Source organism: Scyliorhinus torazame, chromosome 2 (assembly GCF_047496885.1).
Source record: "Scyliorhinus torazame isolate Kashiwa2021f chromosome 2, sScyTor2.1, whole genome shotgun sequence".
Taxonomy (NCBI): domain Eukaryota; kingdom Metazoa; phylum Chordata; class Chondrichthyes; order Carcharhiniformes; family Scyliorhinidae; genus Scyliorhinus; species Scyliorhinus torazame.
Window position 1 is genome coordinate 301416078 of NC_092708.1, and position 21059 is coordinate 301437136.

Here is a 21059-nt window from a genome sequence, read left to right on the forward strand (position 1 = left end):
TACTCTATCTATGCCCCTCATCATTTTATACATCTCAATAACGTTCCCCCTCAGGTTCCTCTGCTCATGGGAAACAGCTCCAGTCTATCCAATCTCTCTTCATAGCTAAAATTCTCCAGCCCAATGACATGAGAATGTCGCTTTAAGAAATGGTTAGTTGCTCATGTTACTGCAGTGATGTCAGAGTGTGGGTGGAGCTGAGCTCTGGTTCTTCTTTTTAGTTTTACTTTGAGAAAAGCTTGCGTGTGTCTGTCTTTTTGGTTTCGTTTTTCAGTGTGTTGCAGCTGAAGTCGGACAAAGCAGCTGTATTGTTGAGCTCTCTGCCATGAAGGACTATCTCTTAATCATTTGGTGACTTCAGAATTATAAATGTTTTCAGTATTGAATGTAAACTCTGATGTGCTTCTGTTTAAAGGTTTGTTAAATCTTTTAGGTGTAAAAGGACAGCATACAGGTTACTTCGTGTTGTATTCTTTGAGGGTTATCTTTGAATTAATGGTTGCTAACATATTCACTGTTTGTTTTAAAAAGGTTAACTTGAGTTCATAGAATAAACATTGTGCTGTTTTAAAAAATACTGGTCCATTTCTGCTGTACCATTCCTGTAGAGTGAGCCGTGTGCTTCCCATACCACAATCTATTAAAAGTTGTGGGTCAGGTGAACTCCATGATACACTTTGGGATTCTCTAAACCCTGACCCATAACAATTGGGGGCTCAAGGGGGATAAAAGTCTATCTAATGGATTGGCTTAGTGAACTTAAAGACAGTGTGTTTTCAGGTGTGGTATTCTAGTTTAGGTAGGGTGTGTGTTGTGGACAATGGCTCTTTCAGAGGCTCTGAAGTTTTTGGGGGTGGAGACGGTCACACGCAGCACCTTACGGACAGAGACTAAAAGCAGACTGTTCGATTTGGCAAAAACATTGCAGTTAACATTACCTGACAATATGCGAAAAGATGAGGTAATTATGGCGATGGCTAAGCATTTAAAGTTGCCTGAGATACATTCTGACTCATTGGAAATGGCACAAATTCAGTTACAACTTAAACTAATGGAACATGAGAAAGAATTAAAACAGCTTGAATACAAAAGAGATAGAGAGGAGAGAGAAAGAGAAAGGGAGATACAGATCAGGGAAAAAGATAAAGAGAGAGAGTTTGAACTTCAGAAAATGGTCATGAAAAATTACAGTTAGTTAAAATTGGCAGGCGTAAAGGGAAACGTACAGTTGGATGATAGTGATGAGGATAGTGAGAAAGTGCGTCTAAGTCGAAGGAGTGGTTGGGATCTATTTAAATATGTCCAAGCATTGCCAAGGTTTGACGAGGAGGTAGAAGCCTTTTTCATTTCATTTGAGAAGGTGGTTAAATAAATGAAATGGCCACAGGACATGTGAGTATTACTTTGATTCAAACAAAACTGATAGGTAGGGCTAGTGAAGTGTTTGCATCACTACCGGAGGAGGTATCTGGGACGTATGAGGAGGTGAAAAAACCCATCTTAGGTGCACATGAACTAGTGCCTGAAGCCTACAGACAAAGGTTTAGAAATTTAAGGAAATAATTTGGTCAAACATACATGGAGTTTGAAAGGCTCAAACAGAGTAATTAAACATATGAAGCTCTCAGAGAAATTATACTTTTGGGGGAGTTTAAAAATTCAATTCCTGATATAGTGAGAACTCATGTGGAAGAGCAGAGGGTTAAAACTGCGAGATTAGCAGCAGAAATGGCAGATGATTATGAATTAGTTTATAAATCAAAGCTTGGTTTCCGACATCAGTTTCAGCCTGTGAGGGATAGAAACTGGGGATATGAGAATACTCAAGTGGTAGAGGTAAAGGTGATCTGATGGGAGATAATAAGGAGAGTGTACCTCAGATTTAAAAAGATATTCAGGAGGGTGGAAGTGACATGAAAAGTTTCAAATGTTTTCACTGAAATAAACTAGGCCATGTAAAGTCACAGTATTGGTGGTTGAAGAAAAGCACTGGGAAGGCTGATGTGGCAAAACAGGATAAGACAGTGGGGTTTGTTAAAGTGGTAAAGGAAAGCCCAAGTGAAGCGAAGGAGGTGCAAAAGATTGTACAGCCTGATCAAGAGGTGATTGATAAGAAGGTGTCAGATCTCTTTAAAGAATTTACTTGTGTGGGTAAAGTTTACTCATGTGTATCAGGAGGAGCAGGTAAATAAGTCACAATTTTAAGAGATACGGGAGCTAGTCAACCTTTAATGGTAAGACATGAGGAGTTATGTAGTTTGGGAAGAATGTTGCCAGGGGTAATATGTGGAATTCAGGGTGAGAGGAGTAGCGTTCCATTATATAAGGTTAGGTTGGAAAGTCCAGTGAAGAGTGGTGAAGTGGTAGTAGGAGTAATAGAGAAACTATCTTGTCCAGGAATACAGTTTATCTTGGATAATGATATAGCTGGATCTCAGGTGGGAGTCATGCCTACTGTGGTTGGTAAGCCAATGGAAAATCAGACAACTGAAGTGTTGAAGGACGAATATCCTGGGATTTTTCTGGATTGTGTAGTAACAAGGTCGCAAAGTCACAGGTTAAGACAAGAGGAGAAAGCAAAGAGTGAAGATGAAGTTTAAGTGCAATTATCAGAAACGGTTTTTGATCAGATGGCTGAAACAGAACAAGAACAGGTGGAGGATGAGGCGGATATTTTTAGTTCAGGAAAATTGGCAGAGTTACAACAGAAGATGGAGAAATAAAACGGGTGTATCAGAAACCATGCACAGAAGAGGAATCTGAGTGTATACCAGAGTGTTATTACCATAAACGTAATGTCTTGATGAGAAAATGGAGACCTTTACATATGCAGGCAGATGAAAAGTGGCCAGAAGTTCATCAAGTAGTATTGCCGGTAGAGTATAGAACAGAGGTGTTGCGAGTTGCACATGAGGTACCAGTGGGAGGTCATTTGGGAATAAGAAAAACTCAAGCTAAAGTCCAGAAACATTTTTATTGGCCTGGACTACATAAAGATGTAATTAAATTTTGTCAATCATGTCACACATGTCAAGTGATAGGGAAACCTCAAGCAGTGATAAAACCAGTGCCCTTAATACCCATTCCAGCATTTGAGGAACCGTTTACAAGGGTCCTAATTGATTGCGTAGGACAGCTTCCGAAAACAAAAAGTGGGAATCAATATCTTTTGACTATAATGGATGTGTCTACTAGGTTTCCAGAGGCCATTCCAGTATGTAATATTACAGCTAAAAAGATTGTGGAGGAGTTACTTAAATTCTGCACTAAATATGGACTACCCACAGAAATACAATCGGATCAAGGATCAAATTTTACCTCAAAGTTAGCCAAAGAAGTTATGGATAGCTTAGGAATAAAACAATTTAAATCAACTGCGTACCATCCAGAATCGCAGGGAGCGTTAGAAAGGTGGCATCAGAAATTAAAGACAATGTTGAGGGCTTATTGTCAAGATTATCCAGAGGATTGGGATAAAGGAATTCCATTCGTACTGTTTGCAATTAAGGATGCACTGAATGAGTCAACCAAATTTAGTCCTTTTGAACTAATTTTTGGTCATGAGGTAAGAGGACCACTTAAATTGATTAAGGAAAATTTGGTGGGTGAGAAATCGGAAATTACATTATTGGATTATGTGTCAGATTTTAGGGAACGATTAAATAGAGCAAGTGAATTGGCTAGACAACATTTGAAAGTTGCACAAAATGTAATGAAACGGGTAGCGGACAAGAAATCCAAAGTTCGTAGTTTTGCCAGTGGAGATAAAGTTTTAGTATTGTTACCAGTGGTAGGTGAACCTTTAAAAGCTAGGTTTTGTGGACCTTATCAGATTGAAAGGAAATTAAGTGAGGTGAATTATGTGGTAAAAACACCAGATAGAAGGAAGACTCACCGAGTGTGTCATGTGAATATGCTTAAAAGGTACTTTGAAAGGGAAGGAGAGAAATTGGAGGAGGTTTTAATGATTCTAACTCAAAGTGACGAACCAAATCCAGATGACTGTGAATTTGACATACCTCAAATTAAATTGGAAAATGAGGATGTTCTTAAAAATTGGGATATATTGTTGAGTTATCTTCCAGAGGAAAAACAAACTGACCTGAAAGAGTTATTGATATCACGTGGGCAAGTTTGTAGAGATAAATTGGGAAGTACTAAAATGGCTATACATGATGTGGATGTGGGAAATGCTGTTCCAATCAAACAACATCCATATAGACTTAACCCTTTAAAATTGACACAGGTTAACAAAGAGAGGCTGATCACGTGGAACGTGAGAGGCCTGAATGGACCGATAAAAAGGGCCCGAGCGCTCGCGCATTTGAAAGGACTAAGGGCAGACGTGGTTATGCTCCAAGAGACGCACCTAAAGGTGGCGGACCAAGTTAGGCGAAGGAAAGGATGGGTGGGACAGGTGTTCCACTCAGGACTGGACGCAAAGAACAGAGGGGTGGCCATTTTGGTGGGGAAACGGGTAGCATTTGAAGCAAAGAACGTCGTAGCAGATAGTGGAGGTAGATATGTAATGGTGAGTGGTAGGCTGGAGGGAATGGAGGTCATGTTGGTTAATGTGTATGCCCCAAATTGGGACGATGTGGGGTTCATGAGACGGATGCTGGGGCGTATTCCGGACCTGGAGGCAGGAAATTTGATTTTAGGAGGGGACTTCAATACGGTGCTGGACCCGGGGCTAGATAGATCCAGCTCAAGGACTGGAAGAAGGCCGGCAGCGGCCAAGGTACTTAAGGGGTTTATGGACCAAATGGGGGGAGTGGATCCATGGAGATTTCTTAGACCCAGGGCTAGGGAGTATTCCTTCTTCTCCCACGTCCATAAAGTGTACTCCCGGATAGATTTTTTTGTTTTAGGAAGGTCGTTGATCTCTAGGGTGGAAGAAGCTGAATACTCAGCCATAGCCAATGCCCTACATTGGGTGGACCTGGAAGTAGGAGAGGACAGGGAGCAGAGAACACTCTGGCGATTAGATGTGGGACTGATGGCGGATGAGGGAGTGTGTGCAAGAGTGAGGGGGTGTATCGAGAGATACCTGTAGGTCAATGATGACGGCGAGGTCCCTGTGGGAGTGGTCTGAGAAGCACTAAAAGCGGTGGTCAGAGGAGAGCTGATTTCTATTGGGGCCCACAAAAGGAAAACAGAGGCCAAGGAAAGGGATAGATTACTGGGGGAGATTTTAAGGGTGGACAGGGAATTTGCAGAGACCCCGGAGGAGGAGCTGTACAGGGAGAGGAGACGACTCCAGACCGAGTTTGACCTTCTGACCACCAGAAAGGCGGAGGTACTGTGGAGGAAGGCACAGGGGAGGAGGTATGAATATGGGGAAAAGGCTAGTCGCCTGTTGGCGCACCAACTGCGAAAGAGGGCAGCAGCGAGGGAGATAGGAGGAATTAGGGATGAAAGGGGAGACACTGTGCGAAGGGCAGGAAAGATAAATTAGGTGTTTAAGACCTTTTATGAAGAACTGTAGAGGTCTCAGCCCCCAGAGGGAGAGGAGGGGATGCGGCAGTTCCTGGACCAGTTGAGGTTCCCGAAAGTGGAGGAGCAGGCGGTGGCAGGCCTGGGGGCGCCGATTGAGGTGGACGAGGTTATTAAGGGACTGGGAAGCATGCAAGCAGGGAAGGCCCCGGGGCCGGATGGGTTCCCGGTGGAATTCTACAGAAAATATGTGGACTTGTTGGCCCCGTTGTTGGCGAGGACGTTCAATGAGGCCAGGGAAGGGGGGACACTACCCCCGACAATGTCGGAGGCGACGATATCGCTAATTTTGAAGAGGGACAAAGATCCGATGCAGTGTGGGTCCTATAAACCTATTTCACTATTGAACGTGGACGCCAAACTGCTAGCAAAGGTGCTGGCATTGAGGATAGAGGACTGTGTCCCAGGGGTGGTGCACGAAGACCAGGCAGGGTTCGTAAAAGGGAGACAATTGAATGTTAACGTGCGACGGCTATTAGGGGTGATAATGATGCCCTCAGTGGAGGGGGAGGCAGAGATAGTGGCGGCAATGGACGCAGAGAAGGCATTTGATCGGGTGGAGTGGGAGTAGTTATGGGAAGTGTTAAGGAGGTTTGGGTTTGGGAACGGATTTATTCGCTGGGTTAGACTACTTTATGGGGCACCAACGGCAAGCGTAGTTACAGGTCGACATAGATCGGAGTATTTCCGATTATATAGGGGAACAAGACAGGGATGCCCGCTGTGTCCATTGTTGTTTGCGCTGGCAATTGAACCTCTGGCCATGGCGCTGAGAGACTCCAGGAAATGGAGAGGGGTGACTAGAGGGGGAGAAGAACACCGAGCCTCGTTATACGCGGATGACCTATTGCGAGACGTGTCGGACCCAGTGGGGGGGATGATAGAGGTTATGCGAATCTTGAGGAGGTTCGGGGAATTTTCGGGGTATAGGTTAAACATGGGGAAGAGTGAATTATATGTGATACATCCAGGGGACCAGAGTAGAGAGATAGAAGGCTTACCGCTAAAGAAAGTGGAAAGAAACTTCCGATACTTGGGGATTCAGATCGCTAGGAGCTGGGGAACCTTGCACAGACTTCATCTGACACGGCTGGTAGAACAAATGGAGGAGGACTTTAAGAGGTGAGACATGCAGCCTTTATCGCTGGCGGGCAGGGTGCAAGCAATTAAGATGATGGTCCTCCCGAGGTTCTTATTTGTATTTCAATGTCTCCCTATTTTAATCACCAGGACCTTTTTTAATAAAATAGATAGGAGCATTACGAGCTTTGTGTGGGCAGGGAAAGTTCCGAGAGTAAGGAGGGGGTTCCTTCAGCGCAGTAGGGACAGAGGAGGACTGGCACTACCGAACTTGGGAGATTATTATTGGGCCGCCAATGTGGCAATGATACGTAGATGGATGATGGAGGGTGAGGGAGCGGCGTGGAAAAGGCTGGAGAGAAGGTCCTGCAAAGGGACGAGTCTAGAGGCGCTGGTGACGGCGCCGCTACCGTTCTCACCGAAAAAGTGCACCACGAACCCGGTGGTGGCGGCAACACTGAACATATGGGGACAGTGGAGGCGACAGAGAGGGGTGCGGGGAGCCCTGGTGGGGTCCCCTATCAGGAACAACCTTAGGTTCGCCCCAGGAAGAATGGATGGAGGATTTCAGAGCTGGTGCCAGTTGGGAATTAGGAAGGTGGGAGATTTATTCATAGATGGAACTTTTGCGAGCTTGGGAGCACTGGAGGGAAAGTATAAGTTGCCCCGGGGAAATTTCTTGCGATATATGCAGGTGAGGGCGTTTACTAGACAACAGGTGAGGGAATTTCCGTTGCTCCCGACACAGGGGATACAGGACAGGGTGCTTTCAGGGGTGTGGGTCGGAGAGGGCAAGGTGTCAGAGATTTATAGAGAGATGAGGGAAGAGGGGGAGGAGTCGGTGGGCGAACTAAAAAGAAAGTGGGAAGAAGAATTAGGGGAGGAGATAGAGGAGGGTATGTGGGCTGATGCTCTAAGCAGGGTAAATTCCTCTTCCTCATGCGCCAGGCTTAGCCTGATTCAATTTAAGGTGCTACATAGAGCACACATAACGGGGGCAAGATTGAGCAGGTTCTTTGGAGTGGAGGACAAATGTGGGAGGTGTGGCGGGAGCCCGGCAAACCACGCACATATGTTTTGGGCGTGCCCGGCACTGGAAGGGTATTGGAAGGGAGTGACGGGAGTGATTTCGCAGGTGGTGAAGGCCCGGGTCAAACCAGGCTGGGGGTTAGCTCTATTTGGAGTTGCGGAAGAGCCGGGAGTGCAGGAGGCGAAAGAGGCCGATGTCGTGGCCTTTGCGTCCCTCGTAGCCCAGCGCAGGATCCTACTCATGTGGAAGGAGGCGAAACCCCCCGGACTGGAGGCCTGGGTAAACGATATGGCGGGGTTTATTAAACTGGAGCAGATAAAGTTTGCCCTGAGAGGATCGGCTCAAGGGTTCACCAGGCGGTGGCAGCCATTTCTCGACTACCTAGGGGAACGTTCGAGGGAAGACAGATGACCAGCAGCAGCAACCCAGGGGGGAGGGGGGGGGGGGAGGGGGGGAGGAGACTTGGTTGAGTATAGGTCAATATAGTGCGAGGTTTTGTTACTTGTATATTATTATTATTATTGTTAAAAAGTTAAAAAATGTCTGTTTTGTTATTGTTACTGTTTCGCTTGTTTTGTAAGCTGGAAAAATGTTGCTCAGGGAAAAAAAATTTCAATAAAATATATTTTTTAAAAAAAGGTTAACAAAGAGATTGAGAGTATGCTGAAAAATGGCATAATTGAAGTGGGTTGCAGCCAATGGAGCTCACCCATAGTGATGGTACCAAAACCAGACGGTACCCAACAGTTGTGTGTGGACTATAGAAAGGTTAACGCTGTTACAAGAATGGACTCTTATTCTATCCCATGTTTAGAGGATTGCATTGAGAAAGTGGGACAATCCGCTTTTATTTCCAAACTGGATTTACTTAAAGGTTACTGGCAGGTACCTTTATCCGAAAGGGCAAAGGGGATTTCAGCTTTTGTGACTCCAGATGGTATATACCAATTCAAAGTTATGCCATTTGGCATGAAAAGCGCCCCAGCCACATTTCAACAGTTAACTAACAACGTTGTTTGAAGATTACTCAATCGTGCGGTATACATCGCCGATCTGGTAATTTTCAGCCAGACATGGAAAGAACATTTAAAACATCTGATGGAGTTATTTGATCGACTTCAGGAGGCAGGTTTGGTGATAAACCTAGCTAAAAGTGAATTTGGAAAAGTCCAAGTCACTTTCCTTGGAATCTTATCAAAAGCCTCGTTGAAGTCCAAGTAGACTACATCAAATGTATTGCCCTCATCTACACACCTGGTCACCTCTTCGGAAAATTTAATCAGGTTGGTCTGACATGACCTCCCCATAACAAAACCATGCTGACTGTTCTCGGTAAATCCCTTCCTCTCCAAATGCAGATTAATTCTGTCTCTCAGAATTGCTTCCAATAGTTCCCCCACCACTGAGGTTAGACTGGCTGGCCTGGTGTTTCCTGGTTTATCCCTTCCTCCCTTCTTGAATAATGGTACCACATTGATTATCCTCCAGTCCTCCGACATCTCCCCTGTGGCCAGAGAGGAATTGAAAATTATTGCCAGCGCCCTAATATTTCCTTGTTTGCCTCACTCATCAGCAGGGGGGATACATTTCATCTGGCCTTGGAGATTTGTCTACTTTTAAGCATGCCAGACCATCCAGCACCTTCCCTCTGTCGATTTTATTCTCTTTAATATTAGAACACTCCTTCTCCCTGATTTCTATACCCACACTCCCTCTCACGAGCGACTACTGACAAAGTATTCATTTAGAACCCTACCTACGTCCTCCGGCTCCAAACACAAATTTCCACTGTGGTCCTTAATGAGCCCTACTCTTTCCCTAGTTATCCTTTTACCCTTAATGTACTTGTAAATCAACTTAGAATTTTCCTTGATTTTACCTGCCCGTATCCTTTCATGTCTCCTTTTTGCTCTCCTAATTTCCTTTTTAAGTCCCCTCTTGCTCATTCTATACGCCGCTAGGGCTTCTGCTGTTTTGAGCCTTCAATATATGCAAGAAGCTTCCATTTCTTTCCTTGTCTAATGCTGTATATCCCTTGATATCCAGCGTTCACTGGATTTGTTGGCCCTTTTTCTTGATTGGAGCATGTTGGCACTGCACTCTCCCTATTTCTTCTTGGATGCGTCCCACTGTCTGTCACAGATTTACCTAAAAGTGTTGGTTCCCAGTATACCCTGGCCAAATTATATCTGATATTATTAAAATCAGCCTTCCCCCAGTTTAGAACTTTGATCTCAGGTCCGTCCTTGTCCTTTTACATAACAATCTTGAATCTAACAGAGTAATGATCACTGTCTGCAAAATGCTCTCCCACTGATAATTCAACCACTTGTCCGGCTTTGTTACCTAAAATTAAATCCAGTATTACCCCCTCTCTTGTAGGACCTTCTACATACTGGCTTAAAAAGCTCCCCTGGGCGCATTTTAAGAATTCCTCTCCAACTAAACACTATGGCAGCCCCAGTTAATGTTGGGGAAGTTGAAATCCCCCACTATCACTATCCTATTACTTTTACACTTCTCTGAAATTTGCCGACATACCTGCTCTTTGATTTCTCTCAGCTTGTTAGGTGACCTATAGAACATTCCCAGCAATGTGATTGTTCCTTTTTTATTTTTAAGTTCTACCTATGGCTTCAATTGAAGAGCCTTCTAAGATGTCATTCATCCTTACTGCTGTAATTGATTCCCTGATTACAATTGCAAACCACCTCCTTTTTACTTCCTTCCCTATCTCGCCTGAAGATCCTGTATCCGGGAATATTGAGCTGCCAATCCTGTCTCTCTTCCAAACATGTCTCAGTGACAGCAATGACATCATACCCCATGTTTTGATGTGTGCCCTCAACTCATCTGCCTTGTTCTTCAGTCTTCTTGCATTAAAATAATTGCCATCCAATCTTGCCCAACTCCCTTGTGACTTAACTGGCCTGGAGATTCTATGCCTTCCTGACTCACTTGGTGTCTCTTCTAATTTTGGCTGTGCATCTATCCATGCTGAACCTTCTCTCAGGATCCCAGATGTTAGTTGAAACTCTCCCCAACAGCACTAGCAAACCTCCCCACAAGGACACTTGTCCCTCTTCAGTTCAGATGCAAGCCCTCAGCCCAGTACAGCTTCCACCATCCCCCAAAACAGCCCCAATGTACCAAAAATCTAAAGCCCTCCCTCCTGCACCATTTTTCCAGCCACACATTCATCTGGACTAACCTCCTGTACTCACTAGCACGTGGCACCAGACATAATCTGGAGATTACTACCTTCTCTGTCCTGTATTTTAACCTACTTCTTAGCTCCCTAAATTCTGCTTGCAGGACCTCATCCTTTTTTCTGTCTACTTCTTTTGTACCAATATGGACCATAATATCTGTCTGTTTGCCCTCTCCTTTCAGTATGCCCTGCAGCCATCAGTGACATCCCTGACCCTGGCACCAGAGAGGCAATATACCATCCTGGAATTTCTTTTGCTGCCGTAGAAACACCTGTCTGTTCCCCTTACAATTGAATCCCCTACCACTATAGTCCTGACATTCTTCCTCCTCCCGTCTTGTGCAACAGACCCACCCATGGTGCTGTGAAGTTGGCTGCCACTGCTTTCCCCTACACAGTCATCTCCCCTAGCAGTATCCAAAATGGTATATCTGTTAGAAAAGAGGATGGCCATAGGGGACTCCTGCACTACCTGCCTTCCTCTACTCTGCCTGGCTGTCACCCGTCCTCTACTGCCTGTTCATTCCTCACCTGCAGTGTGACCACCTCACTGAATGCGCTGCCCACGACTTGCCCAGCATCGCGGATGCTCCGCAGCAAATCCACCCTCAGCTCCAGCTCCGAAATGCGGTTAGCCAGTAACTGCAGTTGGGCATACTTCCTGCACACGTGGTCACCAGAGACAACTGAAGCTTCCATGATTTGCCACATAGTGCAGGAGGAGCTTATCACAGTTCAGGCCCTCCTGCCTTGACTACCCTTAAGCCTCTTATTTACTTCCTTTTGAACAAAAAATTATGGTAAATAAGAATACTATTTACTTAACTTCCTTGCACTAACTTTATTTCCCTTACCCTACTTTATTTACTTATGTTAATTTGTTATAATTACCCTGACTTTCACTAATTTGTGGTGTTTGTCAGTTAATCTCTTCCTCCAAACAAAAAACACTTTTTAAACTCATGACTGTTTCACTGTGACACTGACTGCGAAGGCAATGACATCAGAATCCCACATTAGTCTTTATGAAACTCAGCGGAGCTCCGCTCCTGCCCGGACTGAGACTGAGCTCTGCACTCAGTCTTTTAAGCTTCACCTTCTCCCGGTGTCACCTAACTCCCTTTTTACTCAACTCTGAAAGCACTCTTGTTTAGCCAAGCAGGACTCTACGAGCAGATATGTATACTTTATTAATGCAGAGCAAAGCAACATATTCAGCACTTCTTCAGGTATTGCCTCCACCGATTGCAATCAAGTCAAAACTAAAAAAATGTTGATGTTGATTTATCTTAAAATTTATAATTTTATCCAGCACTTTCCAGTTCTTCGATTTGGAAGCATATTAGAAAAATAGAAAAATTGAACTGTGCAATAATATATTTTAGAGGGGTAGGAATCAAGATATTAGAAAATATAGAGTCAGAAAAAGGGTTGTAGAAACATTTACTTTAAAAAAGTAGTTTCTTTCAGACTAACTGTGGTCCACGCTCATGAATTTTGTTTGTGAGTCATGACAGTGTGCTCAAGTAAGGTTTCTGGCCCTGATTAAACTACTGCACGTTTTTTAAAATCCTGTATTTAAAAAGCTCACTCCAGAGAAACGTGCTCGAGCAAATGATTTTGAAATTCCAAATTAAGAGACCCATCTTGTTGACGGCTTCAAAAATCAATGTCATAGATTCTGTAACAGTGACACTTTCCAGTTCAATACTGCATTTTTCTGTTAGTACTCAGGAGAAAAGCTGAGCACAAAGCAGTCATGCCTTGATATTGGCTATTATCCAACAGAACGATGTTTCAACTACATTTGAAAAAAAAATCAATAACATCTGTGGCATAATGGTTAATTAAAGAAGCTCTTCAGCTTGAGGCTGAGCCACAAATATAGGCAGCTGAAGTCTGATTACAAAGACAGATAGACTGGAAACAAGCGACAGAGCATGAACGGTTTTTTTTTTGGAATGAGACAGAGGAGCCAAAAGCTGAAGCATGCACAACAGGAAATAAGAGCGCTCTATAGTTAAATTTGTCTGAGTTCAGTCATAAAAAAACAAGTTGCTGTGTGTGTGATGAGTGGTTCGTAGACTAATTTTGCTGGTATGATTATCACAAAGTGTGAAATCATTGCTGTTTTAATTGAAGGTGGATCATCATTACCTTGTACACAGGTGACCCAAGCACATGTTCTCCCGGAGGCCTGCACATGTTATGTGGTGGAGGCTGGGGCATGAATTGACTCCTGGAGATTGTACTCTCGTTGATGGCAGAATTCCCAGGGCTGGCATTGCACGGTAGCACAGTGGGTAGCACTGTTGCTTCACAGCGCCAGGGTCACAGGTTCGATTTCCGTCTGTGCGGAGTCTGCACATTCTCCCTGTGTCTGCATGGGTTTCCTCCCACAAGTCCCAAAAGATGTGCTATTAGGTGAATTGGACATTCTGAATTCTCCCTCTCTGTACCCAAACAGGCGCCGGAGTGTGGTGACTAGGGGATTTTCACAGTAACTACATTGCAGTGTTAATGTAAGCCTACTTGTGACAATAAAGATTACTATTAATTAAAAAAATGTTGTTCAATTTGATCACAGTTGAAATGTGTAGATTATGAGTGTTAATAAACAAACTTGTTTACTCATAGCTAAATGTAGTGAGGAACCGCCTGATTTATCAAGAAAATGAAATATATCAATCTTGAAATTATGATTTAATACAATTGAAGGTTAAATGTATTTAGTAATGCAATTAATTGCACTTAATGATCCATGGTATTCTTGACTCTAGGAAGGAACTTCCATTTATATAACATCCTATTACACCTTTAGGATGTCTCAAATTAATTTACTTGATGAATTAATTAATCAGTCATTTACTTTTGAAATGTAGTCAGTGTTATATAGTCGGTAAATGCTGCACTTAATTAACACAAGGTTCTGTCCCGACCGTGATGATGAAAATACATACCATACAAGACACCAATATAATCATAGATCATAGAATTTACAGTGCAGAAGGAGGCCATTCGGCCCATCGAGTCTGCACCGGCTTTTGGAAAGAGCACCCTACCCAAGGTCCACAGCTCCACCATATCCCCATAACCCAGTAACCCCACCCAACACTAAGGGCAATTTTGGACACTATGGCCAATTTAGTATGGCCAATCCACATAACCCTCACATCTTTGGACTGTGGGAGGAAACCGGAGCACCCGGAGGAAACCCACGCACACACTGGGAGGATGTGCAGACTCCGCACAGACAGTGACCCAAGTCAGGAATCGAACCTGGGACCCTGGAGCTGTAAAGCAATTGTGCTATCTGTCATGATATTCAAACACACACATCATGATAGACACACCAACAGCCAAATCAGAACACACAACACCACAACCAATCACAGACAAGGACAGGGACAGTATAAAAGGACAAACACGACACCTGGTGGCCAGTATTAGCTGGAGACCAGGACAAGGACATACCTGTTACACTACACACTCAGGGAGACACCACGTGCAGAGTATCCAGACCGAATTGTATATAGAAGTTGAAATAAAATAGAGTTGTACCAAATACAACTGTGTTGGTTCATCTGTGCATCAGAGCACCCAACACCACATGGTACAGGAGTGGATTGATACCTGCCGGCATACCTCAGTGAGTACAGAGGCACTCGACGATCACGGTGGGACCACTGACGACTGCGGTGGCGCCGCACCGCTTCCACCCTCGATAGCTCAAGCCTCTCCACTGGTCGGTGCATTCCTGCATGTTCCGACTCCAGAAGTGCAGCTTCAGGGAATCTCGGCTGCCTCCGGTGAACCTGTTGGGACTCCAGATGGGGAGCAGCCAAGCGCCAACTCTGATTCGCGTACACCAGACTTTGTCGCGGCCTCGGTGATGGCACGCTCAGGGTGACGGCGGATGCCACGGCGACAGGGAATGGATCGTGTGGCAGTCACACTGAGTCGGCAGTGGCGACCAGCACCGGCGGTCCAAGACGGATACACCAATTCGCGCCATTGCCAGACGTTGATGCGAGCAGCAATTCTCTCTCCAAGGCGACATGCTTCGACGTTTCTCTGCGGAGTCGCCCTTCCAGCACAGCATGTGGCTGGAACCAGCGTGCACGGTCTCGGCCAACTTCCACATCTGGCACAGTCATCGCCTTGCATGATATTAGTGATGGTGCCTCTTCAATGGCAACGACCCATCGGCTACAAGATGCCGTCCAGCGGCACCACCACAAACATAAAAAGAAAAAAGACTCCACCTCGTTCCTGGTATGCATGGTGGATGGATTGGTGCGTAGGCGCAATCGGCGAGCCTTGCGCCGCCTTCCACGCTCGCAACTGAACCGTGCACACACGCCGGATCCTCCACTGGTTCCCAAGGATGACTTTGTGGAGCTGCCACGGATCATGCCCCTTCCATCGCTACCCGTGGCCAGGCTTGCACATCAGCCGGTGGTTCTTGACCCACCCTTGAGGCGGTCAACCCGAGTTCGTCGCACACCCATTAGACTGGACTTATAACACTGTTCATACGTTTAAACGTTAAACATTGCTGTATTATAAACTGTTGTTGTTTTATCGTTCCAAATATTGTTTGACCGGACCACTAGTCAAAGTTTTTTTGCATTCGTGTTTTGTTACGGTACAACCTCATTCGCATGACGCACCCGACATCGCCCCATGTATATAGTTACGTTGTATGTACATGCTGTAAATAAGACACACACACACTCTTAGATGCACGCACGACACGATTATATTTATAACCAAGTAGGCACATATCTTTGTAAAAAGGGGGGATGTCATGATATTCAAACACACACATCATGATAGACACACCAACAGACAAATCAGAACACATGACACCACAACCAATCACAGACAAGGACAGGGACAGTATAAAAGGACAAACACGACACCTGGTGGCCAGTATTAGCTGGAGACCAGGACAAGGACAGACCTGTTACACTACACACTCAGGGAGATACAACGTGCAGAGTATCCAGACCGAATTGTATATAGAAGTTGAAATAAAATAGAGTTGTACCAAATACAACGGTGTTGGTTCATCTGTGCATCAGAGCACCCAACACCACACTATCCACAATGCAACCGTGCTGCCCACAAATATAGAAATCAGTGTCTTGTGTGACTTCTGCAATTAATTGAACAAAACTATGCTAGGAATCCAACAAGCACTAATGAACAAGAATAGTTGGACATGTCATGAAGATATGACCAGAGAGCTGATTCATGCTGAAAAGAGCAGAGATGCAAACCTCTCTCATCCACATTTTTAAAAAAAGGGTGACTTCTGTGTACCAACTATGGCTGAAGGTATTGGACTGCTTGACAAGGAGCTTCCAAAGCAAATGATCATGCAATGAGACAGCCACATCAGGCGGACATTACCCATTGTGCATATGTTGGCTCAAAGAGATATTCAATTAGTCCCATTCCCCTGCCCCCACCCCCACCCCCACCCACCACCATGCTGTGTAAAATTATTGTCATATCTACTTCCACTATTCTTTTACAGTAAGAAGTCTTACAACACCAGTTTAAAGTCCAACAGGTTTGTTTCTATGTCACTAACTTTCGGAGCACTGCTCCTTCCTCAGGTGAAGGAGCAGCGCACCGAAAGCTAGTGACATCAAAACAAACCTGTTGGACTTTAACCTGGTGTTGTAAGACTTCTTACTATGCTCACCCCAGTCCAACGCCGGCATCTCCACATCATGACTATTCTTTTAGGCAGTGCATTCAAGATCATAAAATCTCTCTGCATATAGAATATTCTCCCTAGTCTCATCTAGGTTCTTTTGCACAATTATTTTAAATTTGTATTCCCTGGTTACTGATCCTTCTGCCAATGGAGACAATTTCTGTTTATTTACTGTATCAAAACATTTAATCATTTTGAACATCTCCATTAAATCTCCCTTTAACCTGCTCTGCTCTACAGAGAACAACCCCAGCTTCCCAAATCCCTCCACATAACTGAAGTCCCACATTCTTGGTACCATTATGGTAAATCCCTGTACTCTCACTCCAATACTTTAACATCCTTTTAAATGTGGTGCCCAGAATTGGGCACAACATTCCAGTTGGAGCCTAATCAGTGACTTATGAAAGCTCAGCATAACCTCCTTGCTTATTTACTCGGCAGCTCTGTGTATTTAAAGCCAAAGATCTCATAAACGTTTTTAAATAGACTGAATGGTAGGGATTGGGATACTACTCTGAGGGATCCGAGCAATGTCCTGGGGCTGAACTCTTTTTTAATAAATATTTTTATTACCTTTTTCAAATTTGTTGACGTAATTTACATTACACATATTTTTTTTTAAAAAAATATTTTATTAAAGTTTTCAAACACAATTTTTCCCCCTTCCAAATCAACAAAAACGGTAACATGATAACTGATATATAACATTGTTTAAATAATATAGTAAACTAACCAAATAACACAAAATAATGATCCCCCCGCCCCCTCACCCCATCTAGAACACAAACAATTTACCCCCCCCCCCCCCCCCGCCCCAGGCTGCTGCTGCTGGCTATCTATTTTCCCCCTAACGTTCCGCTAGATAGTCGAGGAACGGTTGCCACCGCCTGGTGAACCCTTGAGCCGATCCTCTTCGCGCAAACTTCATCCGCTCCAGTTTCATGAACCCCGCCATATCGTTTATCCAGGCCTCCACGCCGGGGGGTTTTGCTTCCTTCCACATGAGTAAAATCCTACGCCGGGCTACGAGGGACGCAAAGGCCACAATATCGGCCTCTTTCGCCTCCTGCTCTCCCGGCTCGTCCGCTACCCCAAATATAGCCAACCCCCAGCTTGGCTTGACCCGGACCTTCACCACCTTCGAGATCACTCCCGCCACTCCCCTCAGTTTGCACTGAGTGCTGAATTTGGTGCTTTTTGAGTGCGATAGTGAGAGTTTGGTGACCGAGGGAGTATAAGGCTTCATTTTTATCTAAAGTTTAGTCTTTCTTTTATTTAGTTAATTAACTTAAAAGTTGCTGTTTGGTTTAGAAGAAGGTGAATTTTCAATCAGCTTTAAACAGGCTTCTACTTCTAGGCACTTGCAGCTGGAGCTTGTTAATTAGTTAATTGGATTAGGCCAGTTTTTCAGAGGCTAGATTCACAGTATAAAAGTGATCCCCTACAGTGCAGACTTTGTTTGCACTGAGTGCTGAATTTGGTGCTTTTTGAGTGCGATAGTGAGAGTTTGGTGACCGAGGGAGTGCTGAATTTGGTGCTTTTTGAGTGCGATAGTGAGAGTTTGGTGACCGAGGGAGTGCTGAATTTGGTGCTTTTTGAGTGCGATAGTGAGAGTTTGGTGACCGAGGGAGTTAGGTGAGGAGGGAGTAAGGTGCTCCTTTCATTTTGTTTCCGACATTTCCGCAAAGAGTGCGAAGAGAGCCAGGAGTTCACAGGAAGTGTAGCTGACTGGGAGCAGAGTCGGAGGGCGGAGATCTAGTTAGTCCACACAGCAGCTATATTCTGTCAGGTAAGAGGGGATGGAGGCTAGGCCAGTTGCATGCTCCTCCTGTAGGATGTGGGTGGTGAGGGATACCACCGGTGTCCCCGCTGACTATACCTGCGGGAAGTGCACCCAACTTCAGCTCCTCAAAGACGGTGTTAGGGAACTGGAGCTGAAGCTGGATGAACTTCGGATCATCCGGGAGGCAGAGGGGGTGATTGAGACGAGTTACAGGGAGGTAACCACACCCAAGGTACAGGACAAGAATAGCTGGGTTACAGTCAGGGGGAAAAAAACAAACAGGCAGACAGTGCAGGGATCCCTCGTGGCCGTTCCCCTTCAAAACAAGTATACCGTTTTGGATGCTGTTGGGGGGGATGACCTACCGGGGGAAGGCCCTAGCGGTCAGGTCTCTGGCACGGAGTCTGGCTTTGGGGCTCAGAAGGGAAGGGGGGAGAATAGAAAAGCAATAGTTGTAGGAGATTCAATGGTTAGGGGAATAGATAGGAGATTCTGTGGTCGCGAGCGAGACTCCCGGAAGGTATGTTGCCTCCCGGGTGCCAGGGCCAGGGATGTCTCGGATCGTGTCTTCAGGATCCTTAAGGGGGAGGGGGAGCAGCCAGAAGTCGTGGTGCACATTGGTACCAACGACATAGGTAGGAAAAGGGGTGTGGAGGTAATAAACAAGTTTAGGGAGTTAGGCTGGAAGTTGAAAGCCAGGACAGACAGAGTTGTCATCTCTGGTTTGTTGCCGGTGCCACGTGATAGCGAGGCTAGGAATAGGGAGAGAGTGCAATTGAACACGTGGCTGCAGGAATGGTGTAGGAGGGAGGGCTTCAGGTATTTGGATAATTGGAGCGCATTCTGGGGAAGGTGGGACCTGTACAAGCAGGACGGGTTGCATCTGAACCAGAGGGGCACCAATATCCTGGGAGGGAGGTTTGCTAGTACTCTTCGGGAGGGTTTAAACTAATTTGGCAGGGGAATGGGAACCGGATTTGTAGTCCAGCAACTAAGGTAGCCGATATTCAGGACGCCAAAGCATGTAATGAGGCATTGGGGAAGGGAACACTGACAAAGGAGAGTATTTGCAGGCACGGAGATGGGTTGAAGTGTGTATACTTCAACGCAAGAAGCATCAGGAATAAGGTGGGTGAACTTAAGGCATGGATCGGTACTTGGGACTACGATGTGGTGGCCATCACGGAAACTTGGATAGAAGAGGGGCAGAAATGGTTGTTGGAGGTCCCTGGTTATAGATGTTTCAATAAGATTAGGGAGGGTGGTAAAAGAGGTGGGGGGTGGCATTATTAATTAGAGATAGTATAACAGCTGCAGAAAAGCAGTTCGAGGAGTATCACCCTATTGAGGTAGTATGGGTTGAAGTCAGAAATAGGAAAGGAGCAGTCACCTTGTTAGGAGTTTTCTATAGGCCCCCCAATAGTAACAGATGTGGAGGAACAGATTGGGAAACAGATTTTGGAAAGGTGCAGAAGTCATAGGGTAGTAGTCATGGGCGACTTTAACTTCCCAAATATTGAGTGGAAACTCTTTAGATCAAATAGTTTGGATGGGGTGGTGTTTGTGCAGTGTGTCCAGGAAGCTTTTCTAACACAGTATGTAGATTGTCCGACCTGAGGAGGGGCAATATTGGATTTAGTACTGGGTAATGAACCAGGGCAAGTGATAGATTTGTTAGTGGGGGAGCATTTTGGAGATAGTGACCACAATTCTGTGACTTTCACTTTAGTAATGGAGAGGGATAGGTACGTGCAACAGGGCAAGGTTTACAATTGGGGGAAGGGTAAATACGATGTTGTCAGACAAGAATTGAAGTGCATAAGTTGGGAACATAGGCTGGCAGGGAAGGACACAAGTGAAATGTGGAACTTGTTCAAGGAACAGGTGCTACGTGTCCTTGATATGTATGTCCCTGTCAGGCAGGGAAGAGATGGTCGAGTGAGGGAACCATGGTTGACAAGAGAGGTTGAATGTCTTGTTAAGAGGAAAAAGGTGACTTATGTAAGGCTGAGGAAACAAGGTTCAGACAGGGCATTGGAGGGACACAAGATAGCCAGGAGGGAACTGAAGAAAGGGATTAGGAGAGCTAAGAGAGGGCATGAACAATCTTTGGCGGGTAGGATCAAGGAAAACCCCAAGGCCTTTTACACATATGTGAGAAATATGAGAATGACTAGAGCGAGGGTAGGTCCGATCAAGGACAGTAGCGGGAGATTGTGTATTGAGTCTGAAGAGATAGGAGAGGTCTTGAATGAGTATTTTTCTTCTGTATTTACAAATGAGAGGGGCGATATTGTTGGAGAGGACAGTGTGAAACAGATTGGTAAGCTCGAGGAAATACTTGTCAGGAAGGAAGATGTGTTGGGCATTTTGAAAAACTTGAGGATAGACAAGTCCCCCGGGCCTGACGGGATATATCCAAGGATTCTATGGGAAGCAAGAGATGAAATTGCAGAGCCGTTGGCAATGATCTTTTCGTCCTCACTGTCAACAGGGGTGGTACCAGGGGATTGGAGAGTGGCGAATGTCGTGCCCCTGTTCAAAAAAGGAACTAGGGATAACCCTGGGAATTACAGGCCAGTTAGTCTTACTTCGGTGGTAGGCAAAGTAATGGAAAGGGTACTGAAGGATAGGATTTCTGAGCATCTGGAAAGACACTGCTTGATTAGGGATAGTCAGCAGGGATTTGTGAGGGGTAGGTCTTGCCTTACAAATCTTATTGAAT

The 21059-nt window shown here is 45.1% G+C and overlaps 1 long non-coding RNA gene across 1 annotated transcript in view; it reads right to left on the minus strand.

Moving 5' to 3' along the window:
- Positions 1 to 21059, minus strand: part of LOC140407886 (uncharacterized) — a 181810-nt gene that overhangs the window by 60495 nt on the left and 100256 nt on the right. The window lies entirely within an intron of this gene.